The sequence below is a fragment of the Erithacus rubecula genome, assembly GCF_903797595.1.
Source record: "Erithacus rubecula genome assembly, contig: scaffold_96_arrow_ctg1, whole genome shotgun sequence".
NCBI lineage: Eukaryota > Metazoa > Chordata > Aves > Passeriformes > Muscicapidae > Erithacus > Erithacus rubecula.
The window spans coordinates 177,837-193,345 of record NW_027635362.1 but is presented as its reverse complement, the minus strand read 5'-3'; the positions used below and the strand labels follow the sequence as shown (position 1 = coordinate 193,345).

General features: G+C 45.0%; 1 long non-coding RNA gene across 1 annotated transcript; it reads left to right on the top strand.

The window, feature by feature from the left end:
* The first annotated feature begins 1,602 nt into the window (after positions 1-1,602).
* On the top strand, positions 1,603-4,171 carry LOC306816900. Its single transcript, XR_013777807.1, has 2 exons — positions 1,603-2,864; positions 3,036-4,171. It is a non-coding gene; the product is annotated as an uncharacterized lncRNA (long non-coding RNA).
* Positions 4,172-15,509: the final 11,338 nt, after the last annotated feature.

Genomic DNA, 15,509 nt, shown 5'->3' with positions numbered 1-15,509 from the left:
CTGGATTCTGAGCTGCCGGAGCGAGGGGAATGGTTGGTGAGGTGAAGCTGGGGAGGGGGGGATTAGGAGAGTATTAATGAACGGCTGGAACAAATTAGCGAGGGAGTAGCAGAGACAACAGGAAGGAGCGAGAGAGGCTGGAGGATCCGAGGTGCTGGTGGCAGTGGGATGTGTGTGCTCCTGGAACCCACCGCAATAACTCATCAGATTAAAGCACACGGCGACAAAATGCATTTTGTGCCAAAGTTGGTTGTCTTGGGCTTTCACCCCATTATATGATTTTTTTTTAATTATTATTATTTTTATTAACGGTGTGAGAGTGTGGTTGGAGTGGGTCTAGGGAAAGGAAGTAAATTAGGCTGACATCATTCACCCTGGTCGGGACTGAGCCTCCTGCTCCCGAGTTACACCCAGGAAACCAGAGGAAGCGGGTTATGGCGTGAGGAGAAAGTGGGAAAGGAGAAAAAGAGGGAGGAAGGAGTGAGTGGAAGGGAAGGAGAAGCCAGCAGAGGAAATGAAGGAGGAGGGGATGAAGGATGCGAAAACGAGGAAGCAAAGTAAAAACACAATGCAGGGTGAATTTGGGTGGTAAAAAACTAGGCGGAGAACATGAGAAGTTAGGGCAGAGCGAACCCAAGGGAGGCGTTTTGCCCACATTGGGGCTCAGCAATCCCTCGGGGCTGAGGTGGCCACCAAATGGGGCTGGTGACACCCGGGGTGAGCGGGACAGGGCACAGAGAGACAGGGAGGGAGAACCAGGGCAGAGAACAAAGGAGGGAGAGGGAGAGGGAGAGGGCATGGGCATGGCCATCCTTGGTCAGGTAGCTGGAAAAGTTTGGGTGTCCCAGAGCGGAATATCCTCGGGAATGTTCGCCTGCCCTCGGGGCAGGGCCGGGATCACCCGCCCGACACGATGAGTGACTCCCCTGCTATCAGCGGGGCTCTCACACCCCCGATAACAGCGGCGGAATCCGTCCCGGGCGGGACTGCCCTCCCGAAACTCCCCTTCTGTTCGCCTCAATGGTTTTGGTTGATTTGTTTGTGGTTTAAGGGTGGGGGATATTTCCAGAAGGCGGCTGTGCCGGTGTTGCGTCAGCCCTGTGAGGCGAGAATTTTTCCTCTTCCAAAGGACAATGCTGAGGTGTTTCCTAAAAATGTGACGGTGAGATAGCTGCAATGCCCTTTGGATATGCATCCCAGGACGGGGCTTTTACAGCTTTGTTCCCGTTTTCCGTGTGATTTATTTGCATCCCTGTGGTTTATTTTGGCCTGAAGGACCGCAGACCAAATTGTGTTTTGGGACAGAGCGGGATGAACCTGGGGAGGGAGGGGATGGGCCTGGGACACGAGCAGGACAGCCCCGGGAAATGCAAAAATGTGAATTGCTGAAACTCATTCTCCTCTCAGGTCTGCCTCCCAAGCTACCATTAACATTCAGGCGACGACTTCGTAATTTTGCGCCGAGATCCTTCAGTGGGAAACGCGGGGACGGCGCTAACCCTTAATTTATCGTGCGTGTGGAAAGCGGAGCGGGGAGAGGAGCGAGGGAACAACGCTGTCCCGGGGTGTCACACTCAAAAAAAAAAAAAAAAAAAAAAAAAAAAAAGCAAGAAAACCTCGCCACAAAAGTGGGGACAAAACCTCAGCCCGGCCAGCAGGTAGATACGGGCGAAAAATCACCCAAGGGCGGAGTGTCAGGAATTCCCACTCGGGCTGACGATGCCCTGCCCTCGCTCCAGAGCCATTCCCAGCACAAACATTCCCAGCAGGAACATCGCACGAGGCCGGCGCTGTAATTAACGAGATTTGAGGCGCAAGCGCCCAGACAAAACTCGCGTTTCCAATGTCAGAAATGAAGATCCAGCCTTTGTTGAGGAAGGGGGAATGAGGGGTGGCAGTGCTTTAAAGCTTCTCAGTCCGACACTGGAAAGGAATTCACAATGTATTTTTAGAGTGTTATAAAAATCTCTTACATAATGCTGATTAATTCTTCGGTTTTAGGGAAGAGCACTGGGCTTTGTGTGTAAGAGTGTTGACCAGCTAAGCCACTGAAAAGGGCTGGTTTGGGCTGGATTTTTTTCCCCCTTTAACTTTTTCTTGGATACAGAAACCTGCAATTTTTCAATTATTACAGTATTTTGCTTTTGTTTGGGCGTGTATGAATATTATTCTGGAAACCGTGTCTTATTCTTGGAAGTCTTTATCATTTTAAAGCATATGCTATGTTATATCACCCTGTCTGAGATATAGGATAGCTCCAAACTGGGTGGGTTGTTTGGTGTTTTTTTTCCCCCTCTCTCCTGCTGCAGCTAGTTACGTTATGGATTAATGTTAAGGATATCTGCAGTGAAACATTGCTTGTGTGGCTGTGCAAGACTGACTTAATGTCACGTTACAGGATCACAGTTTTACTGGTACAGTAATATGTGCAATTACTTTGCATTTCTGCCCCTTCTGTTGATCCTCAAAAACCATTGATTAATCTAACTGGCAGGTCTCACACAGCCCTTAACAAAGGGCTACTCAGGAAATTAACTCAGTAAGTGCTACCCCCTTATTTTAATTCCAGTTATCTATACTTATTGCTGTGTAGCTGGGAAGATTTTTTGGGCAAGATATCATGGGGGAGAGACGCTTTTGTTTAGTCTTTTTCAACAGATACGTGACCGAGGCAGCTTTGAAGCCTTTTCTGAGGAATACTTCATCCTTCTGTAGAATGTTTAATCTTCCTGTGGAGTGTCTAACTATGAGACTGGTTCTGCAGACTTTTTCATTCTCGTGCCATACAGATGAGCAGGGGTTGCTCAGGTGATTGAACGAGTCCTAAATCGTTACTGGAGAATGGAGAGAGCAGGAATGGCCGGGTCAAAACAAAATCTTTATCTCCACCAGGGAGGGGGGAAAAATAATTATAGCTCAGGGGTAAGGAGGGATAGTCCTTGTGGGTCCCTTCCAGCTTGAGATTCTCTGTGATTCTGGGTCTCAGAGAAAGGCTTACCAACAGCACAATAACCCCTTGCACTTTCTGCTTCCAGAATTTCCCTCCTGTCTGTGCAGAAGGAGCCAGGATGATCCTGCAGCCTCCTGTCACACAGTTCACCCATGGAGGGGCCAGAGACAGCACAAGCACCATCAGCTGGGGAGCAAAACCTGCTGAGAACAAACCTTCCAGGGGTTTATTGCTCCCACTGTGCTGTGCCTGTTCACACGTGCAGTTCAGAATGGGGAAATTATCTGTACAGGGCACCCAGTGCCACACGCTCTGAACCTTGCAATGGAAAAAAAAACCCCACGTTTGTGTGTACTGGTTTCCTCCACAACTTCTTTTCCTGGTGTTTCATGTGGTTTCAGCCCTCCCTGGTGCTGTTTCCACTGGAGGGGTTGTCACAGCTTCTCTCTCTCACACAGACTCATGTGTGTGACTTTGGTGCTGGCTAAGGGTTGAGCTCAGGCTGCCTCTCATGAAGAAAACTTCAAAACCAGTCTTCCTCTGCTCCCTGGTCATATATTTTTTACTTCTAGAATGGAGTTGATACTTTTTATGGTGATAATTGTATTTAAATTATGCCTACATATTAACACCCTTAGTATGTGACATCTCCCTGATTTCATTGGTTAGCTGGTGTTTTTAAATTTATGGAAATTATATTTTACCAGACAGCCCAGTCTGTGCAAGGGGGAAAAAAAAAAAAAGAAGTATGAAAAAAGGTGCATTGCCTTAGTTATTAATCATTTGAAGGATAGTAGAAAGTCACCACTGCTGGCTCAGTGATGTGTCACATCAGGAATGTGTCTCCTTGTGCTGTGTGTGGCAACAAAGAGGAGAAAAACAGCACAAAAACTGGGGATACAGGTGGATGTGAGGCTAAATGGGACCCTGATCCTGCATGGAGCTCCACACCCATCTCTGTGGATCCAGGATCCACTCTGTGGGTGCAGAGATTTGTGACAAAGGACTTTGCTGCTGTGGTGCCATATCTGCCACTTCTAGCAGTTAGTGCTGTGATAAAAAAAAAAAAAAAAAAAAAAAAAAAAAAAAAAAAAAAGCCCAGCCAGAAATCACATTAGCAGCATCAAAATTGCTTTTATTTTCAGGGTCAGTAGCCCCAGCAATATGTTGCAGGAAAAGGTTGATCCCAGTATGGAGCTGCTGATAATTCCCGAGTTGGTTTGACATATGCAGGCTGCTGTCGACTTCAACAGGCTTATTTAAAACACTTGATTCTTTTGGGTTTAGGATGAGTCAAAATGCAGTTTTGTGAAGCTGCACTGGCCAGGCTGCCTGCACTAGGGCTGGCAGGACTCGTGTTGCACAAGTATGACAGCAGAAGGTGTTCCCCTTCAGCCTGGAGTTAACCACAGTTAGGGCAAATAACCTCTTCAGAGTGCTCAAGATTTTTACATTTATTAAAGCCTGCTCATAAAAAAGAGACTCCAAAGCAAGCAGTGGTGCTCAGAGTGAAGATCTGGGAGAATAAATGGCCAAAGCTATTGCACTGTGACAGCTTTGGCAAACCTTTGCACAGTTTTGTAAAACAAACACGCGTGATGTTCTATTCTCTGGGTAGGTCTTTGCATTAAAAGTTCACACCTAACTCAGGAGATGGATAAAATGAACTCAGGAGATGAATAAAATGGTTCTCTCTGTCTCTCTCTCTCTCTCCCCACGTATTTACTGAGCACACAGTGGTGGATTAAGTGCCATCCCCTTGCTGATCCACACTCCCTCAGCACATCCAGCCCCTCTGCACCCTCCCTGCCTCTGCTGATATCTGTGAACCACAGAGGGTGGACATCACCTCAGCCTGCTCTGTGGGCTCAGAATTCCAAAGAGCTAACTTTTCTGGATCTCCAGGATCACAGAAAATTAAACAATTGCCTGTGGGCTTGCTCTGCTTTCCAGCAAATACAAAATGTGCCAGTGGTCCTTGATAACCGAGGGTGCCTCCACTGATTTTCCAAGATTTAAGCTCCTTCTGCTTTTTATGAACCACTTGGGGTTTTTCTGTTCAGCTGAGAATATATTGAAAACTGGGAAAATTTCTCTGTTTTGGACCTGTGGCCCAAGGAGGGGGTGGTGGTGATAAAAAGCACTGGCACATGTCAAATCAAAGTGGTACCAGCTCTGACTGATTGTTTAACAGCTGGCCCAGAGCAGTGTTAAAAGTAAGAAAGGAAATCACAGCATTATTCATTAATTTACTCTTATGTATGTTTTGCTTCTCTCAACACACACACACGTGATATTGTTCATATATATTGTTCATCTGGTGAGGAAGAAATAAAAAAAGAAATTGATACCAGTCTGCATATGTGTTCAAAAGCTTAGCAAATTCTCTGAGCTCTGCTGGGGATCAGATTTCATGAAACTGCAATAAAAAAATCCTTTCTTACCTTGTCTTTGTGTGTTCTGAGGTGGGTTTGTAAGGTTTGAATTACTGGGTAATAACCAAGAAGTCTCCTTTTCATGAGCCTGCAGCTGGGAAATGGACAGTTTAATATTAATGGAAAGAACAAACTCTTCTCCTTTCTCCCTCCTTTCTTCTCTGCACTTCTGCTTCATCATTTCCTTTGCTGAGGTCCCTGTCCTGAAACTGCCTTTGTGGAACTCCAGCATGAACTACAAACCAGGAGCACAGCCCAGTTCTTCAATTTTTCACTTAATGACTGCAGTGAGAGTCAAATGACACCAACTTGTGAACAGTCAAGATATAAAAAAATCCTCTTCTGAAATTATTTATTTAATTGAGAAACTAATGTCACACGAATCTGCAGACTTCCCTTCTGAAATACTTGCTAAGTGCCCTGATATCAGACTGCCAGGGAAAGGTATGGGAATATGGAAAAAATCCCCCCTGGCTTCTAAGAGAAGAAAAATCCTGTATGTTTGTTGAGAGTTACTTGGAAGAAATGACTGAACAGAAGTAATCAGCACCACCAGTCTGTATTGTGGTGTGCATCCATGTCAGGTCCATCCTGGCTTCACTTCCAGATAAGTTCAATGAGAAATTAAAGTTAAATACCAAGGTTAAGCGCTTTTTTTTTGTTTGTTTGTTTTTGTTTTGGTTTTTTTGGTTTTTTGTTTTGTTTTTGTTTGGTTTTTTGGTGGGATTTTTTTTTGTTGTTGTTGTTGTTGGGTTTTTTGTTTTTGTTTTTTTGTTGTTGTTATTTCTGTTTATGTTTTGTTTTTTGTTGTTTTTTGTTTTTTTGCTTTTTTTTTTTTTTTTTCAATAAAGGACTTATATTCATACCATTTTTATTTTAAGCCAAATTCCGGGAATTTGGCACGAGGGATAAGACAGGACAACCCCAAATGGGTCTCCAGGGACTGCTGGGTCTAAGGTAAACATATATTTAACCCTTTTTGGGATTTCTGGAGCAACCAAAGGGAGCCTGTGAGAGCCTGCAGAAGCCATGGGAGTGAACTGAGAGCTCCAAAAGGTTTCTTGATTCTCCATTTCTGGGTATAAATGGTATACTTGAAAAAAAAAAACCAACAAAACATCCTGTGCTGGTAATTTCTCTGCTGGTTTCTGAGCTGTTCTTCCCCTGTCTAATCCTGATGCTGTTTTTTAGGGAGCTGAACACAGCAAGCTCCTCTGACCTCTTGTTCAGTCCCAAAACCCCCTAAAATTGCACAAAAAATGACCCAACACTCCTGTAATCTGTACTAAAACATCTAAAATCTGTGAAAGTTCCAAGGATTGCTGGGAAAAGCATCAGGAAAAATCCAGGAGAAATTCAGACTAAAAAAACCCCCAGAAAAATCTCTAAAAATTTGCACCAAGAAACGCAAAAATCTCTTAATAATTGCATGAACAATGGCCCAAAAACTCCTAAAATCTGCATTACAATACCTAAAATCTGTGAAAGTTTCAAGGATTGCTGGGGAAAGCATCAGGAAAAATCCAGGAGAAATTCAGCCTAAAGACCCAGAAACATGGCTAAAAATTTGCACTAGAAAACACAAAAATCCCCTAAAAACTTCATGAAAAATGGCCCAAACACTCCTAAAATTGCACAAAACCCACAAAAATATGGTCCCAAAACCCAGCCAGATTTCAGTGATTTCTAAGGAAAAGAGTGGGAAAAAGGTTGGGGGAAAAATCCAACTAAAATCTCATGTTCAATGGGCAAAACCCCCCAAAAATCATCCTAAAAATGGCCAGAAAACAGAGAGTTCTCCCATCTGCTCTGTCCTCTGGAGTTCTCACAGACTTGCTGCCTGGCACGGTGTTTTCCTAGGATATCTGAGTAAGGAGGAGCCTGAAATCTAAGGAGAATTGTGTTATTTAAAATATCAAAATTTACAGCCCAGCTTCATGGCACTTGCCTGACCTGTGGCACCCTTTTCCCCATGGTGGTTTAAAAGTGGCCTTGAGAAGCAGAGATGTTTTAATTCCTTCCATTTCCTTTCCATGTTCTGATTTATTTTTTCCCCTTTCATTTTCTCCTTTCCTTTCTTAAAAAAAAAAAAAACAAAACCAAAACCAAAACAATAAAAACGATAAAAAAATAAACCCAACCAAAAGAAAAACAAGAAAACAAACACAAAACCCAAAATATTCTCCCAGCAGCCTGACCAGTGCATTTCAAGGTATGGATTTATGGCAACTCACTGCATTCCAGACCCTGACCAGAAAACAGGGATGTGGAAGGGTGAGGAAGAGGAGGAGTTTTTAATCTCCCTCCTTGGCCTTGGGGGTTTTGGTCCAGAATTATATAGAATTCCCAGAATGCTGCACCCCTAACTGCATTGGCCATAATGGGATTTTTTACTGTGCCAGGAATGAAATATCAGGCTCTCATTGTTATCTAGCCTCGTGCAGCTGTAAAGAATTTATTTGTGAGTTTTACAATATCCAGAGGTGGTTCCTTTGTACCCTTTTTCAATAAAGTTGAAATGCCAAAAGTTCCTCAGTTTGTTATTGCTCCCTTTGCCCGGCCCAAAACCCTTGTAGCAATCCTGAGACTGATCATGGACCTTCTGTAAAGACACCATCCTGGTTTCCCTGCACAGCTCCTCCTTCCAATGCCATTTTTCTGCCCCAACACCCAGATTTTCCCAGCATCTTGGCATGTGTATTGGTTTTTTGTGGAGACCTGCTTTATTTGGTGTAGCCTTAGCAAGAATCTGGGTCATACTTTGGATTTTAGACATTCTCTGTTGAGTGCATTCAAATTTCCCATAAGCCCAAAAGTGTCCCACCTTAGGGTGGAAAAAAAAAATTGTTACTTAAGATTGTGGGGACAAAAATGTTTTACAAGGAGAAATTGCCTGGAATTCCAAGGAATCAGGGAAGCAGTTCATTTCCATCTGCCAGCTCATGTTCCATGTGCCAGCTTGCTCCCTGGTCCTCCTTTTTCACCATTCCTGAAGGAGTTTGGCCCTGATTTCTTGCTGGCTCGAGGGGAATCAGGAGTGATGTGGCTCCCCAAGCACTCCACTTTTCCATCATCAATCAGTGGCTGCTCCTGAGGATTGCCCTGGGTTGGATACTGGAGGCTGGGCACATTTAATCCTGACAAACACAGTCCTTGTTTTTAAAAAATGCTGTATTAAAGGTAACTTGCATATTGAAGAAATGACAAATTAATCCAGCAAAGAAACACACAATAATAAGGAGATTCCATTTATGTTATATTTCTCTTTCTCCCTACATGCTGATTCTTTAAAATAAATTTTTAGAAATACCTTTTTAATTTATTTTTTTTACAGTTGGAATTTTTTTCTCTCTTTTATGAATCCCCTTTCACCTCCATAAGTGGTTGTCTTGTCTGGGAAAACAACAAGTGCTGAATTCAGCTGCAGCAGGTCAGATTGTGTTGTCTGCTCAAGATTGAGGCTCCCATTTAAACCAGGATGGTTTGGAACACTGCAGGACCAGCAGTTGCTGCTAAGGAGTAAGGAAATAGCAAATCTTAGATTTTTTTGAAGGCCATGAGGGAAGCAGTGAAGAAAATCTTTCTTTTAAACCCTTCCAGTGAACCTACCTCATATATACCTATAGATTTTCCACAGCCCTCTCCTCATTTGAGAAGCATTTGGACAGATGGATGTCAGAACAGTAGGGGACTAATAAACTGTTTCAAGGTTCCCAGATTAGGTTCTGCTTGGAAATTAAAAATAGATTTATAGATACTAGCATCCAATCTGAATGTTGTCCCTGATTTCCATGGTTCCAGCGGTATCTGGCTCCTAGCACAAACACAAATGTCATAATTTGTTTTCCATCCTCTCTGATGTCAATGTAAACAGTCTTTTGGATGGGTCTGGATGTTTCTCTGCATGAGGATGAAGCCTAGACTGCAGTATTGTGTGAGTTTATGAGAAACAGAAGGGGAATCTGACAAGCTTGGTGTCCAAGCTATCTGAAACACAGAGAGTGCCTTGCACAGCCCTGGAGTTAAAGATCTGAGCATTCCTTGTTCCAGCCACTGGAAGACAACCACGTCAAGACTTGAGTTAAAAGGACCCAAAACCAAAGGCCAAAGCAAAAGGTGGAGGAATGGCCAATGTTCCACACAATTCACTGTCTCCTGAAGCTATTAACATGTTCTGTAATGGTATTCTCTTTTTTTTCAGCGTTTGTGAGGAGAATCAGTTCATACAGGGCCGTGTGAAAACTCAGAGAAGGCAGGATTCACTCTGTTCTTTCCTATTTGTTTCTATTTCTTTCCCATCTATTCCTATTCCTTTTAAAAATAACCTGGTGCATCTTTCCTGGAACACAACGATATATATACACGTGCCTATGTATATATATATATATTTATATATATGTATATATACATACGTAGTCTTGGTTCTTGTCTTGCAATTTGAATTTGAATCCCATCAACCACATTTCCCAAGGAAGTCTTGCATTCAGACCCAAATTACCAAAAAACGTTTGTTGCTTGCAAACAACCATTATCTGTTGACAGAGAACTGGAAGCCCCTTTACAAATTGACTTATTAGAAATATTTTAGGGCTTATTTTCCAGAAAGAGTCCAGGCAAGCAGGTGAATGTGAGTGAGTACAGCCTGTCCTGCTTTTCCAAGAGCTGCACTTGGAGTGGGAATTCAGGGGTGAGTGCACCCCAAAACAGGGATGCTGGAGCCCACCACAGCACTGTGGTGTTCCCTCCCTTGCCTGCAGGCTCATTTGGAAGCCCAGACACCCCTTGCTGGGCTAACAGTGTTTACCACAAAGGGCTGTGCAAAATCTACTGCTAAAATTGTGGTCAGTTGTGCTGCTGGAAATTAATTTCCAGGCTGCTCTGAGGAGGGTGATGGCAAACTGTCTCTCCTCACTGCCAGAAGCTGCCCAGGACCTTTTTCATGCACGAGCAGCAGGGGTTTTAAAATATGCACTTGCTTAGGCACATTATTATTCTAAACATCTCGAAGTTATGTTCTCCCTCCTTGTCACCATAGAAATGATTATACAACTACGTTCCCATTTCTCCACACAAGGGCTGCCTGCGTGTCTGGGGAGGGACACAGTGGCTCTCCAAGGCTCAGGAATTACTCCATGGGGAGGCAAACACCTTCCCCTCACTTCCCAGGACGTGGCAGGGAGGGAGCAGCTGCCATCCAGGCTGCCCAGACCTATTTTGGGAGGAGCAGGCAAGGCAGGCTGCTCCCTCCTGCCTGCAACCTCACACCTGCCCCATCTCTGAGCTGACTCCTACCTCACTCCATGACACACTTTGTATTCCCCCTTTTCAAACCTCTTTCAGGTTAATTTTTTTTTTTTTTTTTATTTTTTTTACTGCTCTTCTTTTTGGCAGTGAGAAAACTCTTTCTCGTAGAAATAATCTTTTATGGATGTTGAGCTCAGTGCCCAAGTTACCAACAATTCCTAAGAATTCTCTTCTCTGAGCAGTACATTCTTCAAGGACTCCTCCTAAAGAGAGCCCTTTTCAAATTCCAAACTGTGCTAAGGCTGGTTTGCTCCCCCACGTCCAGAAAAAGTGACACTGAAGCATTACATAAAATATTCTGCTGTGGTTTGACATCTTGTTCTGGAGGCATCATCCTGGAAAAAAAGTATTGACAAACAGAGGTAATTTTAGAGAAGGAGCAAAGCAGAATGTCCAGATGCCAATGCGAGAGGATTAATGTTTTTATATATATACAGTAAAAATAGCTTGGTTAAAAGGCGACCATGAGGGTTTGGCAAGGTCCCAGAATTTAGAGGCCATGAGAATACAAACACAAATGGCTTTCACCAGTCAATTCAGGGATATTGCAGCTGACTCCAGTAGGAGCTTCCTGAGGGAAAGGCAGATCCTTGGGGCTCACACAGAACAGCTGACTGCAGAGAAAACAGCACAACTAGGCAAACTGTGTGGAAATCAATAATATACATAAGTCATTGAAATAAAGGGAAAACTCCTCACAGCGGATGCCCAACAATGCTCTCAAAGGAAATGGTGAATAGCTCATCCATCAGGACATTTACATCCATTTGGATAAAAACTGGGATTTTTTCCACATGGATTCCCCCAGCCTCTGCCAATTCCTTGAAAGCTCCTGGGAGCCTCAGTGGGGTTTGGTTACACCTCAGCAGAAGACCAGCCCTTACCCACCCAGCAGAGAAATATTTCTCCTGGCCATCTGCCACCAGAAACCAGACCTCAGTGCTCATCTTGGTCCTTTCCTCTGAGTTTCTGGCTCTCTGTCTCTGCTTTCCCCCTGGTTCTGGGGTCTTTTCCATGCTGTGCCCCACCAAACCCCATCCCAGGAGCTCTGCAGCAAGCACAGCTGGAAGGGTGAGCATCCTGCACGCTCTGCCTCTGCAAAGTTGACTCTATTTTGACTCCTCTCACCTGGTCAGGGCAGAGCTGCTCGTGCAAGCTGCCAATTTGTTTACCTCTTGCTCAACAGTTAAGCACTGGAAGCTTCAAATCTAAAACTCCCCAGCTTTCCTAAGACCTTTCAAGTCAACTTTCAAAGGCAGACTGTTATTGCTGGGTTATAAAACCCTTTTCAGAGAGAGAACATTGAGTCTGAATACTGAGGTAAAGTGTTTAAAGCTCCTTTTTGGATGGTGAACCTATTATTAAGGCAGGATGGGAACCAGTTTGCATCCTGACTTCCACACAGAGCATCCACAAAGCCAGAGTCCAAAGTGAAGTCACTGTTTTTGGATTAGGCACAGACCACAGAGGGCTTAGAAATGCCACTTGTAATTAAAAACATTGTGCCTGGATCCTTCTGTCTTTATTGAGGTGAAGTGGCCACTGGAAGCAACACAAGTTCAGGCTGAAGAACAACAGCAAGCTCTTGTCCTCTGCTTTCCAATACATTTAACTGTTTATGGATGCTGGGGAAGCTTTGCACATTCTGTACATCTCAACAGTAAAATGGGAGCAATTTCCTCCAGCTTTGACAGTGATTGCAAGAACAGTCAGTGCTCTGTGAGGCCAAGCAGAGCCACCTCTCCTTGTCCCCTCCTCTGCCCATGAGTGCCAGCCCCTCAGCCTGCAAAAACCTGGGAGCTGCTGTCCCAGCTCTCCTCTGTTTTTTCAGCTTCATCTCTTGTATTTCTACTAATGCCTTGTCTACTTTGTGGATCAGAGACTTTTATCCACCCGTCTGGAAGGGCTTAGCACAACACAGCCCTGATCCTGCCCTAGCAATCCAACATCTGCACTAATTGCACAGCTCTTTAATTCTTCAAAGTGTTGTGCAAGCTGGATGGGCTCCAGCCGTGGTGGCATCCAAAAAACAAAAGGATTTTTTGGGTACCACTGCCAGCTGCTGTGGGGTGGAGCTGGGATGCCACAGAGGTGTTTGTGCTCCTGCCACAAGCTCAGCACCACTGAGCTCTTGGCAATCACATCTTCTCAGGGAGATTCCCACTTTGCCATGAGTCTTCTGTGCCCAAGTGGAGATTCCTTTCTGATAAGGGCTCCGAATGTGCTGAATTTGGAACAAAGTTGTTTTGTGCACAAAGAGGAGAAGCACTCGCAGCTCATTAACCCTTGCATCCCCTCCTTTTACCATGGTCATTATATCGTTTACCAGCCCACAGAGATACCACAGGCACTGTCAGGAAAGACTTTAGGGTCAAGTGTAGCATCCCAGAGCTGCCTGGGGGAACAGTGACAGGGAAATTCATCTGCTGGGATGCAATTCCTGCAGCACCACGCCAATCCACGATGAATCCCAGTCAAACAGCAGCCTTTAACTTTTACCTTTTTTTTCTTTTTCTGAAAAGCGTGTGTGAATCTGGATGCCACTCTCCTCACTGAGTTTTCCATGGCAGAATCCCAGCCACAAGCAGGAGTGAAGCTGTGGGTGAGAAGCTGGTGCTGGTTCCAGGGGAGGTCAGCGAGCAGCACAGGTGAAGTTCACCCTCTGTCACCACGAGAGGAGCCTGGAAATATTGCAGCCTGCAGCAGGGGTGGGAACAGCTCTGATATGGCACAGTTTAATTCTGGCCTTGCCCATGAATCAGCAGGACCTGGAGAGCTGTAAATCCTGGTGGTTCTTGCTCCCTGCCTGCTGACGGTGCAGGACGGCGCTGGGGACGTGTTGAGCCAGGGCTTTGCTGGAAGAGCTCTGGATTGCTGCCACCAGAGCCAAAAAACTCCCTGGCGAGGTGAAATCTGATGTGACATCAGGTGCAGGTGTGTCAGGGTGTGTGGCAGTGGCCAGCAGTGTGACAGCACAGGAGCCTGGCTCCCCTGAGGCTGCTGCAAGGCACCCACATCTCAATTTTGCCTCAGAACAGCACAGGGTTTTTAATCAGTTTTAATCAGTTTTAACTGGATGTGAAGGCTTCTCTGCTACCTTTTGGAGTGCAGGATGGAGACAAGGAAAGCACTGAAAGCAGGGATCAACTGAGTCCCTGTTGTCTCCACACTGGTAGGGCAGAAATCGCAAAGGAAATCCGTGCACTATTATCCAGCTTGGTTAACATAAAACTAATGTGATTGGCACATTCAACAGTTTAAATAGGTCTTAAAAACATTTTACTGCCAAAATCTGAAAGCCATAGGTGTTTCTGCAGTGAGCCAAGGAGCTGTAAAGGAGTTGTCTCACATGCAGAGAAAAATGTCAAGGAAGGGAAAAAGGTATGGGAAATAACAGGGGGGAAAGCCCTGAATGTGCTGAAAATTCTTTGTAGAAGCACTTATACTTGCAAACAGGCAGGCTGAAGGCTGTTTTGTGCTAGAGGAGCCAGGTAGGATGAGGCTGGGAGAGCAGGCTTGGAATGCAGGAGCTGTAGAGGAAAGGGAGAGGAGAGCACAAAGTCCAGGAGAGGTGTGGGGCTGAGAAGGAGATGCTACAATAAACACAGGGGAGTGCAAGAAGGATGATCTGTTCCACGTTGTGCTTGAAGGAGGAGGTGGCTCCAAGGCACACACCCATCCTTCCCCCAAGGTGACACCAGCAACTGGCCAAGAAGGACCACAGCAAATAATTCCTGATGGGTTGGGAGGAGTGTGCAGGGCTGGGGACTGAAATCACACAGAATAAAGTGCTCAGCACCATCCATTGGGAATGGTAATGGAGCCAGGCTTCCCTGCACCACCTCACCAGGACAGGGGTGGAGAGCAGCCTGGGAGTCACTGATAAATCATGGCCTGTCTCCTGCTGCAGACACTGCCTTAGCATCCCTAGTGCATGATAGAAATCTGTCCCTAATGATCACTGACCTTCAAACAGGACGGGGAAGAAAGCCAGACCCAACTTGACAACGTCTTCTTTGAAAAAACAACACAAAACAAAACAAAACAAACCCACCACCCAAACAAACCATGACCAAAACCCACTATATTTAATGGATTCTCATGAAAGATCACTTGTGCCACAAGAGGATAAATTTGGAGCATTCTCGGATTCAGAGTGAATATTTTATATAAACAGACTAAACAGTATAGGAAAAATACAGTGCTGTGCACAACAGCAATGCTCAGCGAGCTAAAAAACCAGACTGGGCCAGATCTTAGTGATAATTCCCAGTGCAACCTATTCCTGAGCCTGAAGTCTCCTGAGAGATACCTTACATAACAGGAAATTGTGGATAATCACAGAAAATACATCAAAGCCATTTCAGACATTTCTAACACAACATGCACTAAATGTTATTTTGGGGGGGGGGAGGTTGGAGGAGCGGGGCATGGGGTTATAAATAAATGTGCAGGTTAGCATTTAGGGTTGCAGGTTTTCCCTTTTGTATTTGTAGCTGGTTTCCTCCAGGAGCAGGGGCTGGGAGGTTTTTCCAGGGCGTGGAGTCCTGTGTGTTCCACCCTGCCCGTGTGATCTCCACGGGAGAGCACAGGCAGGGAACAGGCACGGAGGATCAGAGGCAGTCAGGGAACATTAACTGCATACATGCATAATTATTACCACAGTGACCTGATGGAAATTTTGCAGGGATTTCAAGATGCTGCGTGCCGGGAGCGGAACCTTCCCCCAGACCTTTTTTCTGTGTTTCCCCCTCTCACCCTGCTGGAAAAAGGGATGGGGAATAATGTCATGGATGGGTGTTAATTCACCACCAGCCCCT